We start from the raw sequence: 13,795 nt of genomic DNA on the forward strand, positions 1-13,795 counted from the left end.
AAGCCATGTTGGATCAGGCCAATGGCCCATTCAGTCCAACACTCTGTGTCACACAGTGGCCAAAAAACCCAGGTGCCATCAGGAGGTCCATCAGTGGGGCCAGCACACTAGAGGCCCTCACACTGTTTCCCTCCCAAGCACCAAGAATACAGAGCATCACTTTCCCCATACAGAGAGTGGCTAATAGCCACTGATGGACCTCTGCTCCATATGTTTATCCAATCCCCTCTTGAAGCTGGATATGTCTGTAGCCGCCGCCACCTCCTGTGGCAGTGAAGCCACAACCACCTCCTGTGTCAATTGCTTTCTTTCCTGGTTAGGAAATTGCTTAGTGAGAAGGACAGCCAATTCAAGTGCCCCCCACCCAAATGCTTCTAGTATTAACCCCCCTACATGCTGTAGCATGAAATCTCACCTGCAGGAAGTGACTGTTGTGCTTCAGAAGAGGCCCTGAGTCAGCACCTTGCATAAAATGCATGATCCAAAGTTGACATGAAGCCACTCCAGTGGTAGATGCAATTGGAACTGATAGAATTGCATCAATGTATGATAGGATTGCATTAATGTATTCAACCTGGAATAAGGAAAGCCATTTGAAAAAATGTGAAAATCGAGATGTTGTTTACTTCTTTTATCTTCCTGCATGATCTGTGATGAGATGCAAGGTGACAGGTGCAAGGAGTCTCGAAAAGCCCAAAGGAAGCACCCGGTCAGATTCACTGAACACAACACTCCGCCACCACAGTGCAAACATCAGCAAAACATTTTGCACAAAAGATACCAGCACTGCCTTCCAAGTACAATGCCTAGCCAAAACAAATGGGGGTCACATGCAGTGAGGCACAGTTTCCAGCCTTCTGTTAAACAAGTAGGCCAAGGAGCTAGTAATTCTACATTAAAGAAATGAAAGATGGGGCAGAGAGGGAGAGAAAAGTAAATAGGATTGCCAACAGGCCTGGAGAAAAAAAATGATCTTTAATACAGGCTTCCTGTGTGGAAGTGGGCCGCTGCAGTTTTTCATTAGTGGTGGGCAAGCATGTGGTGTCCAGTTGACTTATAGCAACCTCTATGGTTTTCAAGGCAAGAAAGGTTCGGAGGGGGTTTGTCATTGCCTGCCTCTGCAACCTGACCCTGGGCTTTCTTGGTGGTCTCCCATCCAAATACTAACCAGGGCTAACCCTGCTTAGCTTCTGAGAATCTTCAGCTTCTGTAACTCAGATGGGCCATTTTTTTTTTTCTCCAGGCAGATGGAAATAGTAGATGTATGGGAGAGAGTATTGATCTTCGACCAGAGGGTTCAAAATCCCTGAGTGACAGTCTCCCAACCTCCCATTTTTTCCAGGATTGTTGTGAAGTTTACTAAAAGTCTCAAGGTCTATATCAGTGGTGTCCAAACTGTAGCTTGGGAGCCACATGTGGCTCTTTCACACATATTGTTTGGCTCTTGAAGCCTTCACTGCCCCATCGGCTAGCTTGGAGAAGGCATTTCTCTCTTTAAATCATTTTGCCAAGCCAAGCCAGCCGGTGTCTTGGAGTATGGATTTCAAGTTGCTTTCTTTCCACCTCTTCCTCCCATTCTGCGGCTCTCAGACATCTGACATTCATGTCTTGTGGCTCTCGAACATCTGGCGTTTATTCCATGCGGCTCTTGGTTTAAGCAAGTTTGGCCACTCTATATCATGTACAGAGTTCTTTGGAGAAAGGATGAGCTAATATATGTGTGTGTGTGTGTGTGTGTGTGTGTGTAAAGAAAACAAATCCTTACTGAACCTCAGTGACTAACCAGAAACTCAGCAGAAAGATACCAGATTCTTTGTGCTTACATCAGGCATTTCCACTATGCAGAAATGATTGTGAATAAACATAAATCTGCACAGTGCTGGACTGTGTGGAGTTTCTTTCCCCAGAATCAGGTGTGTCATGAGTAAAGCTGAAACAAATCTGCACCCAGGGATTCCCCATTGGATTCTTCTCCTGAGATGTTTTTCAGAAAAGCTCTCAGTAAAACTTCTCTTTCAGATGTTTTTCAGAAAAGCTCTCGAAGAATATTCGTGTATGACACCCCTCCGTATTGGAAACCTCTCACAGGAAGCTTGACTACGAATTTCCTGCCACCTCTGAGGACCGCCTTCAAGCATTTCTCACCTCAGTTTTGCTTTGTGGAGGTCCTGCAATGCAGTGACACAAGTGCCTTTTCAGTACGGAGACCCTTTTCAGTTCATTCACGTCCCTCTATTGACCAGCAGTTTGGATTCCAGTTTTCTAATGTGGCAAAACAAGCGATCTAAGAGGAAACATAATATCTCAGAGACAAGAATAATAAACCAGCAAGTCACCTGAAAGATGCTTGTCAACTATGACAAGAGCCACCATGACAGTGCTCACATTCAATCTGTAATCCTCCAGTTCCTGAGTTTTCAAAGCACACTGACAGGTTGCCCAGAGGTATTCTAACACAGCTTCTTAGTGTCACTCAGATAGCTACTGTACTTGTGTCTGACACATGCTGTTGGCAAACTCTTTCCGCCCCAACTGCTGCCTGAAGTCTAAGCCTCCTGCTTGCCTTGGCTGGTGAAAAGCCTAGTGCAGTGGCGCTAACTGCTTTCCAGATGGGAAGACTGGTTCTTTGGGGAAATGGCTACAACAAGGAATATCTGGAGATTTTAACTTTCAGAGCAAATGTGAAAAAAATTATTCTGCATGGTACTATTTTTTAAAGCGCAGTGCCTTTTTGTACACAATATGTGCAACAAAGCATTTTTCACTGAACCAGGAAGGTTCGCTATGAGAAAGGCAGAATATGAAATATATATGTAAACAAAACACACACACACAAAACATGCATAGAGTATTAGACAGGATTCAGAATGTCCTTTGAACACAGCAGATTTATTCATTTATAATTATCTGAAAAACTCAATGCAGCTTACAACTCAGGCAACAAATTAAAATTCATTGCGTGTAATCAAAAGAACCCATAGCCATAGCACTATAATCAAGCTGCCTAAAAATTGATTCAGCACCTGCAAAAGGAGTAATCAAAATATGAACTGCAGGTAAGATTACCTTACACATCCCCCTTACTGGTTGGTTGGGTTGTCCATTCACTGGCTCCCTCCATCCTGCCTCCATTGCCAAAGCCTCTGCAGCTCTTCTGTCTTCCACCACCCACCTGTGGCATCATCCACCAGGTGTGGTTCTTTACTTGCTGGCTCTGTGGCAAGGAGGGTGAATGAGGACAGGCCAATAATCCTCTGGTTGAGGGAATTTAAACACCCCCATTTAAAAAAAGTTTTTGGGATTTGTGCAAGGCTGAGTATTTCCCCAAGTTTACAGAAAGATCTCCTTTCTCTCTACATTGGCCCAATTCATGGATTTAAGGATCTGAGGCTGGGGCCATGTTGCAATTAGAAATAAAAAGCCCCCAGAGCTTCTCACCTTTCCCTTCTTCCTTCCCGCCATCCACCATCAACCTACCTTTGTCTACACTCTGCACCCTTGTCTTCAGCCTTCCCTCCTTCCATCCACTTAACCTTCCCCTGGCAGCCTTTCTGCAGGAAAAGTCTAGCTGAGTTGTGTGGTGGTAGCCAGAGCTGAGTTGTATGGTAGGTGTCAGTAGATTCAGGACCAGCAGGAGGCCAGGTTCAGATGCATGGTGGCCACCAGGCCCAGCCCAAGCGCATGGTGGCTGTTGGGCAAGGCCTGGTCGTGTTACTATGGTGGGCACCAATCAAGGCCTGGCCCCGCTGCATGATGCCAGCTGCCACTGGGCTAAGTCTCTAGTGACCTTCTCTAGGCCTTTTGCCCACAAGTCCTCCTCCATTAGGGGACATGACAGGGGAGGGGGAGGGGACCTTTTCCAGGGCTCTTTTGGCCTCCAAGTCTATCCCTGTTGCATCCCCTCCCCCAAGGCTTTGCTTTACAGAAACTAAGGTTTGGAAGGCCCAGCAATATTGTTGTCCTTGCCTAACAACCTCCATAATGGCAACTGAGAATTCACTGGGCATTCTTTTCTTAAAGATATTTTCTGTTAGTTGTTAGTCCTCCTAATCCACACTACATGGCCAGGTTTGGAATTAGATATATGGAGATCATCATCATGGTTTCTATTCAAGTTACGAAGTCACGCAGATGCATTCTGCACTAATTGAAGCTTCAGAGTTACCGTTATGGGGAGCCCTAGGAAGTGCATATTAAATCCAGCTTCAGTGTTACTGTGACACGGAGGCTTTTCTGAATAATGTAGACAAATCCTATCATTTTGGGTAATATGGAATCATTCAAAACACATTTTCAGAACCAAGAGCTGTAACAGATTTATTTGTAAGGATATCATCAGTGGTGAAAATGCTTGCACATGCTTCAAGCTGCTGCCAAGAGAGACCCATTTCCTGAACAAGAGGAGGCAAAATGTATATACAGCTATGTCTACTATAATAGTGTGTAAAGAGCATGCAGACATTTATTTCATTTTGTTATGGTTGTACATACAGGAAAGACGTGTCAAATTGTGTCCAGCTGAACTGAGAAAGTGAAAGAGCAAATACATTTGAGAAATGAAAGTCTCAAAAACCAAACAGGATGCCTGGATTTAAATGAAAGCTTTATTATCTGACTCTAGACTTAATGGATTTCAGCTAAGCTTCATCAACTTGCATTAAATTTGATCTCTTCAACCAGTTGCTTCTGGATTAAATGGAACCGTTTGCACTAGAGATGGGTGATGTACAATTAATTTCCTGGGCTTCTCCTGGAACAAGTAGTTAACCAGAAATAGCAGGACTTTAAATTGCAAAAAGTCCCATAGTTTAAAATGGAATTTGCAGATAAAAAAAATTTAAAGCTTCTAAAGTGTGTTCTAATGGAAAGTTATCAGAAGTGGGGGGTAGGGGGGTTGGAAACCTATGGAAAATAGCAAGTATGCCAATCCAGTTACACTAATACAATTGGAAAAGATTGGTGACCGGTCTAAGGACACTTCCCTATGTTGTATATCACTGAGGTAAATTTTAAGCACTTTAAGTTTAAGTTAAAGCGGCAGTATTCACTTTGGGGGGCGGGGGGAGGGTATTACTCCTCAGCCATGCTGCTCAGAGTCCAATAGCTTGCTTCCTTGAAACCATTGCTCCCTTTCAAGCAGCTTGTCCAGGGACAACCTTACTCCCTGGGCTGAAAAATTTGACAGACATCCTTGTAAATGATCCAGACAGCACAAGCATCTAGCCTAGATCTGGATTTCTAGAGGGTTCCTTGCGTGACCAAACTTTTTATTTTGCAATATATTGAGATAAATTCATCTCTACAAATTCAAATATATTTCTCCAATTCATTACATATTTTCCTCCCCCCCCCCTTATTCATGACCTCCGCCGGTACTTAAAACAAATTAAAAGCATATTAAAGGTAAATTCACACTTGTAAAATCTTTAAAAAGAAAAAAAAATTATCATTCACTAACCTATTCTCTAATAATCACTTAGCACTTATTAAACACAACGCTCATAGTTATTGATTCAGTTCCAGAGTTCCCCCTATCTTAGTCTTATCTTAACTCTCATATATATATGTTTTCCAAATAACCATGTTCTACTAATGCTTTTATCACAATATCACAATTCCTCTTTATCATTAAAAGTTCAATTAATGTTATCAAACACTACTAAATATCTTTTCACCATTATAAAATTTTTATACAAAAAGTAATTTTTCAATAACCTTTTCTCTATAATTCGCTTGGTATTCATTACGCACAAAACTCATAGTTATAAAATCAACTCCGGAATTCCCGCTATCTTATTCTTATCTTAACTCATATATGTATAATTACCATGTAACTATATCTTACTAACTAAATAATCACAATTCCTCTTTATCATTTAAAGTTCAGTTAATGTTGTCATAAAAGACTAAATGACTCTTCACCCTCCATTATATTTCCACGTAACTTTGGGATTTACTCCAGTTTCTTTAAACTTCTCCAAATTATGTCATTTAAGATTCGAGTAAGTTTGTCCATTTCACTCCAGTTAAGAACCTTTAAAGCCCAGTCCCATTTTTCAGGTATTCTATCTTGCTTCCACATTTGCGCATACAGTGTTCTCGCAGCTGAAAGCAAATACCACAACAATGTTCTGTCTTGCTTCGGAAAGCTTTCCATTTGTAATCCCACCAGAAAGACATCTGGTGCTCTCCTAATGTTATAACCCAAGATTTTCGAGATCTCCTGTTGAATCTTTATCCAAAATTGTTTCACAACATCCCTGGGTAGTTTACGCTTTCTGGCAAGCTCTGAATTGACTCTGTATGCATCATCACATAAACGCTCCATCTCCTCCGGATCTTCTTCCAAAAATTCAGCTGTAATTGTGACAATATGAGTCTTCACATCCTCTTGTTCATTCTCAGGCACTCCCCTTAGCCGAATCATATTCTCCATCAACTTACAGTCTTGTAGTATTGCTTTTTCTTGCATTTTCTTAATGGTGGCATCTTGATCTCTAATTTTCACTTCTGTGTCAGCAGTCTTTTTAGCTATTGCTTGAGACTCTTTCCTTAGGTCATCAATTTCCTTCTTAAATTCTTTCTTTACCTCTTCAGCACTGGAGTTTATTTCCTTAGTTAATTTCTTCTCACATCCAGTTATTAAATCACTCATTGCCTTCAATATTCTTTCTTCCATAGCGTACAATTGATCATAAACTTGTTTAGACATTTTACCCTCTCTCACTAAGGCAGCTCTTAACCTTGTAATTCTTGATTCCAACTTTTACTCAGACATTACTGATTGTCCATTACAAATAATGGGTTTTTAATTGGTATCTTCACTCCCCAATCTGATAGTTGCATTTAACAGAACAGAGCATGCCCTTTTCAACAAGCCTAAAAACGCCGTCCTCGAAGCTTCCTAGCTCAAGATATTAATTTTTAAAGTTCCAAGCCTCTCTTTTTAAAAAGTTTTCCTTTTACCCTCTAGGGCTTATTTTCCAATTTCAAGCACATAGTCCATGTTATTTAGCCCTTAGGGGATTGTTTATATAAATTTTGAATCCTTTTATAGTCCACTTTCAAGTTATTTAGTGAAAATATTTTGGCCTTTCTGTAATTAGCCTCCAATGTTTCTCTATGGTTACTGACTCTTGCAAGTATCCGGATACTTGGATGCTCCTCTTCACTCCACACTTACTTCCTGACTCTCTAGCATTGAAGTCTCATAATGATTACAGAAAACGTCACTTCCTGTTTTGAGGAGAGAGACTGCAGCTTTGTTATGACTGGGTTTTTTTTCCGAAGCCACAGGAATTCATAACAGCAGGTATTTTTCTGCACTTTTCTGCTTTCTTTTGAGTAAAAAAAACCCACTTCTACCCCCGTCCACTTCTCCTTGATTTTCCACTTTGAAAAATAGTTCTGGGTCCCAGATCTTCCCTTTTAACAAGCTTAAATTGAACCCGGAGTAGCAGATAAGGATCGTTACCTTATTTAACGACGTCTATTCTCTCATTATCCTGTCCACTTTATCTCAGATGTTGTTATAGTCCATAGGAAGTTGAAGCCTTAGTGAGTTTATGTCAATTTAATGACTCCAAGGATTCTTTGTAGGCGATAGAATGCAATTCTTCATCGGGGGAATCTTCAAAGCCGAAAAAAAAAACCCTCCTGGGATCTTTCGTCAGCCAAAGTGAATCCTCCTCGAAATAAACATGCATGCCGTAGACAATTTCCTTTACTGGAAAAAGTAGACAGTAGGCTTTAAAAAGCCTTTTCTGTCCAAAAACAAAGATCCTGGTCTGCTCCACACAGGGAAACAGGACAGCTCACCAAGCTTCAACCCCGGAAGCCGATTTCTAGAGGGTTCCTCAAGAGGCTCCCAAGCAGAAGACAAAAGTGATGACCATCTTCTCCAAGGTTCAATCCCCAGCATCCACAATTAAAAGGACTAGGTAAGGTAGTAGGTGGAGAGCCCCTGCCAGTCTGACTAGACTATACTGACCTTTATTTATTTTTTTGAATTTTTGACTGCCCTTCCCAATAGTTGGGCTTAGGGAGGTTACAACAGAGTTATAATTCCAGACAAGATAAAACCAAAATTAAATAAGCAGTTAAGACCATTGTTGTTGTTAACCATTCAGTCGTGTCCAACTCTTGGCAATTCTATGGGCCAGCTCTCTTCATAATTTCTGACCTTGTACTGTTTCTTTGAGTTTTTCCACGCTCAGGCCTGTGTCAACCTTTATGGTGTCTAGCCACTGTGTTCTTTGGCAGCCTGGTTTCCTCTTGCTGCTAACCCATCCAAGCATAATTGCTTTTTCTAGTGAGTTCTTCCAAATGACATGACCAAAATAAATCGGTCACAATTTTGTAATGTTTCCTTCCAATGGCATGTGTGGTTTTATGCATTCCAATACTTACTTGTTTGTCACTTTTGCCGTCCAAGGAATGCGCAGGAGCCTTCTCCAGCACCACAGCTCAAATGAGTTGATTTTCCTCCTGTCTTCCTTCTTCATGATCCAACTTTCACAGTCATAGGGGAACACAATAGCACTGTTTCTGGAGTCTCCCTTTTTTGATAGTGGAACGAACACTGAGCATTTCCAGTCCCTTGGCCATGTGTTGGTTTCCCAAATTTTCTGACACAGGGCTCTGATGATTGCGGGTGGTGCAGGCCTCAGTAATTCCACGGAGATGATGTCAACACCTGGGGCCTTGTTGTTTGGTAGCTGGCTCATTGCCCACATGACCTCTTCCTTGAGGATGGCTGGTTCTTTCTCAGCTTCCCTTCCCTTGGCATCCTGAGGCCGGGCTTCTTTGCTACCAGCATCCAGCTCTTCTGTGTATTCTCACCATCTGTTTTTGACATCTTGTTGGCTGGACAGCTCTTTCCTTGGCTTGTTTTTGATGATGCCTTTACGAGCAGTAAATGGTGTTCAAACCATTTTGACTTGTGTAAATGCCTACTCGGTGTGGCCCTTCATGCAGTCCCTTTTTAGCTGTTTGCAACGCTCGTCCCAGTGAACTTCGCTGTGTTCCTTGCTGCCCTCTGGAAATCTGCATTCAGTCTTCTTGCTTGTTCCCATTTTCCTGCTGCTTTGTTTGCTTTTCTTTGCTCTGCTTTTTCTATGGTTCTGTCCAAGAGCCACTTGCGCTTTTTCTCGGGCTTCTTGTATAGCTTCAGCTGCTATTTCGACAACCGGTGAATGAATTTCCTCCCACAGTTCGTTGGGCATTTTCTCAGCAGTGTCCAGCAGTGCAAACCTAATTTTTACCTCAATTGTGTATGTGGGGGAGATTTTGATGATGTCAGACTTCTTTAGCGATGCTGTCCTTTTGATGCTGCATAGTTTGACTCTGATTTTTGCCACCAAAAAATCATGATCTGAATCACAGTCAGTGCCTGAATATGTCTTGATAGCTAGAACTGAACTGATTTTCAAAGTGAGATTATGGTGTAGTTCGTTTTGAGAGATCCAAGTGTATAAACGACATTTGTGCTGTTTGAACCAAGTATTCATGATTCAAAAATGGTTTTCTTGGCAAAATTGTACCAAATGATCACCTGCATTGTTCCTTTCCCTAAGTCCAAATCTACCTGTGGTGCCTGCCTCTGCTTGGGTGCCAACATTTGCATTAAAAATCACCCAATATGTAAACAATGTCTTTTTGGGGCACTAGTTGCATCGTTGCTTGGATGGTGGCATAGTAATCCTCTATTTCAAGTTCCGTTGCATCAATTGTTGGGGCATAGACATAGACAACTGAGATGTTGAGGGGCTTGGTATGAATTCGGATGGTCACAATTTGATTGTTGACTGTTGAGAAGCCTTTACTGCATGAGCAAATTTCTTGTTTGTGATAAATGCCACACCATTTGTTTTCTTTGTGTCATGTCCTGAATAGTAGACAGTAAAATCCACAGATTGCCAACTGGCCTGGAGAAAAGTATGTGTATAGTATAGATGTACTCTGCTTTGGGTCTCCGTGAGAAAGGTGGACTATAAACAAACATATATACATAAAATTATACTTCGCTTGTGTAGATTTTATTATACCTGAAAGTCATAGAAGTACACGTTTGTTGTTCTCTTTGGGGTGGGTTTTTCTAAGGATGGTGAGGGTTTTGATTGTTGTATTTTACTGAAAGTGGTCTTACTACTTGTCTTGTTCTTATGCTGTTTAATATTTGGACTCTTTGAACTGTACCTTTGGGACTCCAAGAATAATTTTAAAGTTGCCTTTGCTGTTTTGGCGCTGAGATATTATGGTTATGTTCAATAAATGTAGTTTAGACCCACAATTATTGGGGTCTAAGAATTCAATGGTTAAAAAAAACAACCACCACCCAACCCTTTCTCATCTTTAGATATCCAGATTTTAAGGCAGGCAGTGGATTTGTGGTTTGATTCATGCTTGTGATGGGAGAGGGAGTGTGTACTTCAGATGGTTTCTAATGTGCTCTCCCCCTTGCAAGTGGTGTCTAGTGTGGGAGCTAGAGAATATTGCTTGCCAAAATATTTCACTTTCAAGAAAATTTTCAGGAAATAAAAAAGAGGTTGTGCCAGCAGCTCAAGGCCTCTTTTAATCTTGCCTGATGCTCATTCTAAGATTTTTTCAAGGTTATGGTTATGTTTATATTTTATGTCTGTATGTTTTGCACACTTGTAAATTGAATTTTTTTTTTAAAAAAAAAAATCAGATCAAAATGTAGGGTTGCTCACAACTTTTATGGATTGGTTCTCAAAGGAAAAATTTTGCACGCAGACCTTTGAGGGAACATTGCCCACAACCCTTACCTGTCTCTGCATGGGCTGGCTTGACCTGAAGGAACTAGTAACAAAATTTGCAAAGGAAAAGGTACGCAAAGTGAGATTTTCATGTACCTGAAATGGAAATATTCAAGAGATGTAAATTATAACATTATAATCCACAGGATTATTCAAAATGATTTCTGATTTGTATGCGAAAACTGTAACATAAGAACATAAGAGAAGCCATGTTGGATCAGGCCAATGGCCCATCCAGTCCAACACTCTGTGTCACACAGTGGCAAAAAAATTTATATATACACACACACACTGTGGCTAATAGCCACTGATGGACCTCTGCTCCATATTTTTATCTAACCCCCTCTTGAAGCTGGCTATGCTTGTGGCCGCCACCACCTCCTGTGGCAGTGAATTCCACATGTTAATCACCCTTTGGGTGAAGAAGTACTTCCTTTTATCCATTTTAACCTGTCTGCTCAGCAATTTCATCGAATGCCCACGAGTTCTTGTATTGTGAGAAAGGGAGAAAAGTACTTCTTTCTCTACTTTCTCCATCCCATGCATTATCATGTAAACCTCTGTTTTCTGTTTGAGAAAGAAAATGAAGGATTGTTTTATTATTTGTTCTCACAATTATTTTCTAAAAGTAGCAATTTCAAGTTGTTTTTTTTTGGGGGGGGGGGTGGGGGGGTTGTGTGTGCACACCTGGAAGTCATGTCAGCCTCTGGTGACTGAGCTCTACTGAAGGCCTGGAGGATATTCAGAGAGGTGGCTAAATAGAGCCTACCCTCCCAACTTTGTTATTTCAAGGAGGTCTCCCATCCAAATACTTGCCAGAGCTGGCCCTACTCAGCTTCTGAGATCTGACAAAATCAGGCTTGCCTGGGCTATCCAGTTCAGGGAGCAAGTTCAAGTTTTGTGCTTTTCATTTCCCCCCAAATTAATCGGTTTTTGAAAATCAATTATCAATGCAGGGGGGAGGGGAGGCGCTAGCCTTGCTTGGGATGCCAGTTAGTCTAGAGCCAGCCCTGGCAAGGAGGCAGCAGCATCTACATGGGCACTAAAGTCCCCCAGCACTATCTGCCTCAGGAACTCCAAGGCCTTGCTAGTTACCATCCCCAGCAGGTTAGACAGGTGCACAAGGCAGTCGGCACATCATGCAGACGGCCAAACTCTCCTCAGAATCCCACACCCGGCCAACACAATCAATACTGGTGATCTTTGGAATGAGGAGTGCCCTGAAGGAGTAACCCTCTTGGATGAGTACAGCCACCCCCTCCCCACCTTTCAGTGCGGGACCAATGAAGGACCAAGAAACCTGGTGGGGTCAGTTCTCTCAAGGCAACAGTTTTGCCCTCTGGGGCCCAGGTCTTGGTCATGCAAGCCAGGTCCATTTTATGTGCTGCAAAATGGCGTCTGGTTGTATTGCTAATGGAACTGGCATTGCACAACATCAGTGCTGAAGCCTAGCCCACACACCAACATGTCTTGGGATGGGCCAAAGGTCAGAACAGGGCCGAGCATGACTGTATCTCTGCCCCCTTCCTTTCCCCCCCAATCACTGAAATCCTCAGCCTGGTAGAGACACTCTCACAAACCATTCGAGCCATTGAGCTCTCTAGCCTGCAACCACACCCACAACCCAGCAACCCACAAACAGATAAAAATCTAAAATACAACGCAGTTTATACAGCCGTCACAATAAATATAACTAGCTAGCTAAATACATCCCCAGTCCCCCGCCCCCCCCCCCCAACCACACTAGCACAACACAAAATAGCAACAGTTTACAAATCTATGGAGGTCCTTTCCAATTGTGTTGGGAGAATTAAAAAACCTAACTGCTAACAGTTGGGGTAGTGGATAGGTTGACTCAACCTTCCATCCTTCCGGGGTCGGCAAAATGAGTACCCAGCTTGCTGCGGGGAAAGTGTAGTAGATGACTGGGGAAGGCAATGGCAAACCACCCCGTAAAAACGTCTGGCGTGAAAACGTTGTGAAAGCAACGTCACCCCAGAGTTTTAAACGACTGCTGCTTGCACAGGGGACTACCTTTACCTTTTAAAGCTATTAATACCCAGTATCGAAAGAGGAGAGTCAGGACCAGCTCCTTCGTCTCCAGCCAGAATTTTATGATGGAACTCCCATAATCCCAGGTCCCCAATAGGGCGAGTTCTCAAGTCTATTGGTGCACCTGGGCTGAGATCAATGCAGAGATTTCCTGGATTATGTTACTGGCAGACCCTGACTTCTTGCTTGAAGAGGCACCCATGTTGCTGGATCCAGTCAGCTCTCCTGTTTAAGATGTCTGGGGCCTCAGCACAGCTTGAACCTCTAGAATGTTCCAGCCCAGTTCACTTCACCAGCTGCCCAGTCTATTAGCCCCTCCCAGGATCTCCATCTGAGGCATAGCTTGCTGGAAGAGCCAGGCTGGGCCAGGTCTTGGGAGTAACAGCCAGGCAGAAAAGAGAAGAACTCGGAAACAGAAAGGGGCAACCACTCCCAGGCACCATTTCACAGATGAATTTGGGCTGGTAAACTCATGCAGGAGTTGAGGCTGGTGGGTGCCCTCCAGGGCAGGAAGAGAACTTTGAGTCTCTTCCAGGTTGCACGCTGATGATCAACAAACCTGCCAAGATTCAGAAACCCTTGCTAGCTTGGGTCACCACAATCAAGCCGATTTGCTCTGAGACACCTCAGGTTTCTCCGACACACTCTGAGATCTGGGCCTTGATAGACTGGTGGTCTGATTCAGTATGAGGCAGTTTCGTGTATGTTCTTTGTCCCCTCAGATTCTGATAATCAAAGATATATGGCTTCAGAGATATACACAGGGGTGCAATTTAGCTAACATCATGGTTAATACTTGTTGGGAAATCAATCCTGCCTCAAATTGTCATATCTTTTTGAAAGCTGTCACATCTTATGATAGTGAATTTCATAGGCTAAATTGCACACAGTATGAAGAAGTGGCGGGAACTGACAACCAAGGGATCATTCTTTTGTAGTCAAAAATAGGACTAGGCGTTGAGTTT

The sequence above is a fragment of the Heteronotia binoei genome, chromosome 14 (genome assembly GCF_032191835.1).
Source record: "Heteronotia binoei isolate CCM8104 ecotype False Entrance Well chromosome 14, APGP_CSIRO_Hbin_v1, whole genome shotgun sequence".
Classification (NCBI taxonomy): domain Eukaryota; kingdom Metazoa; phylum Chordata; class Lepidosauria; order Squamata; family Gekkonidae; genus Heteronotia; species Heteronotia binoei.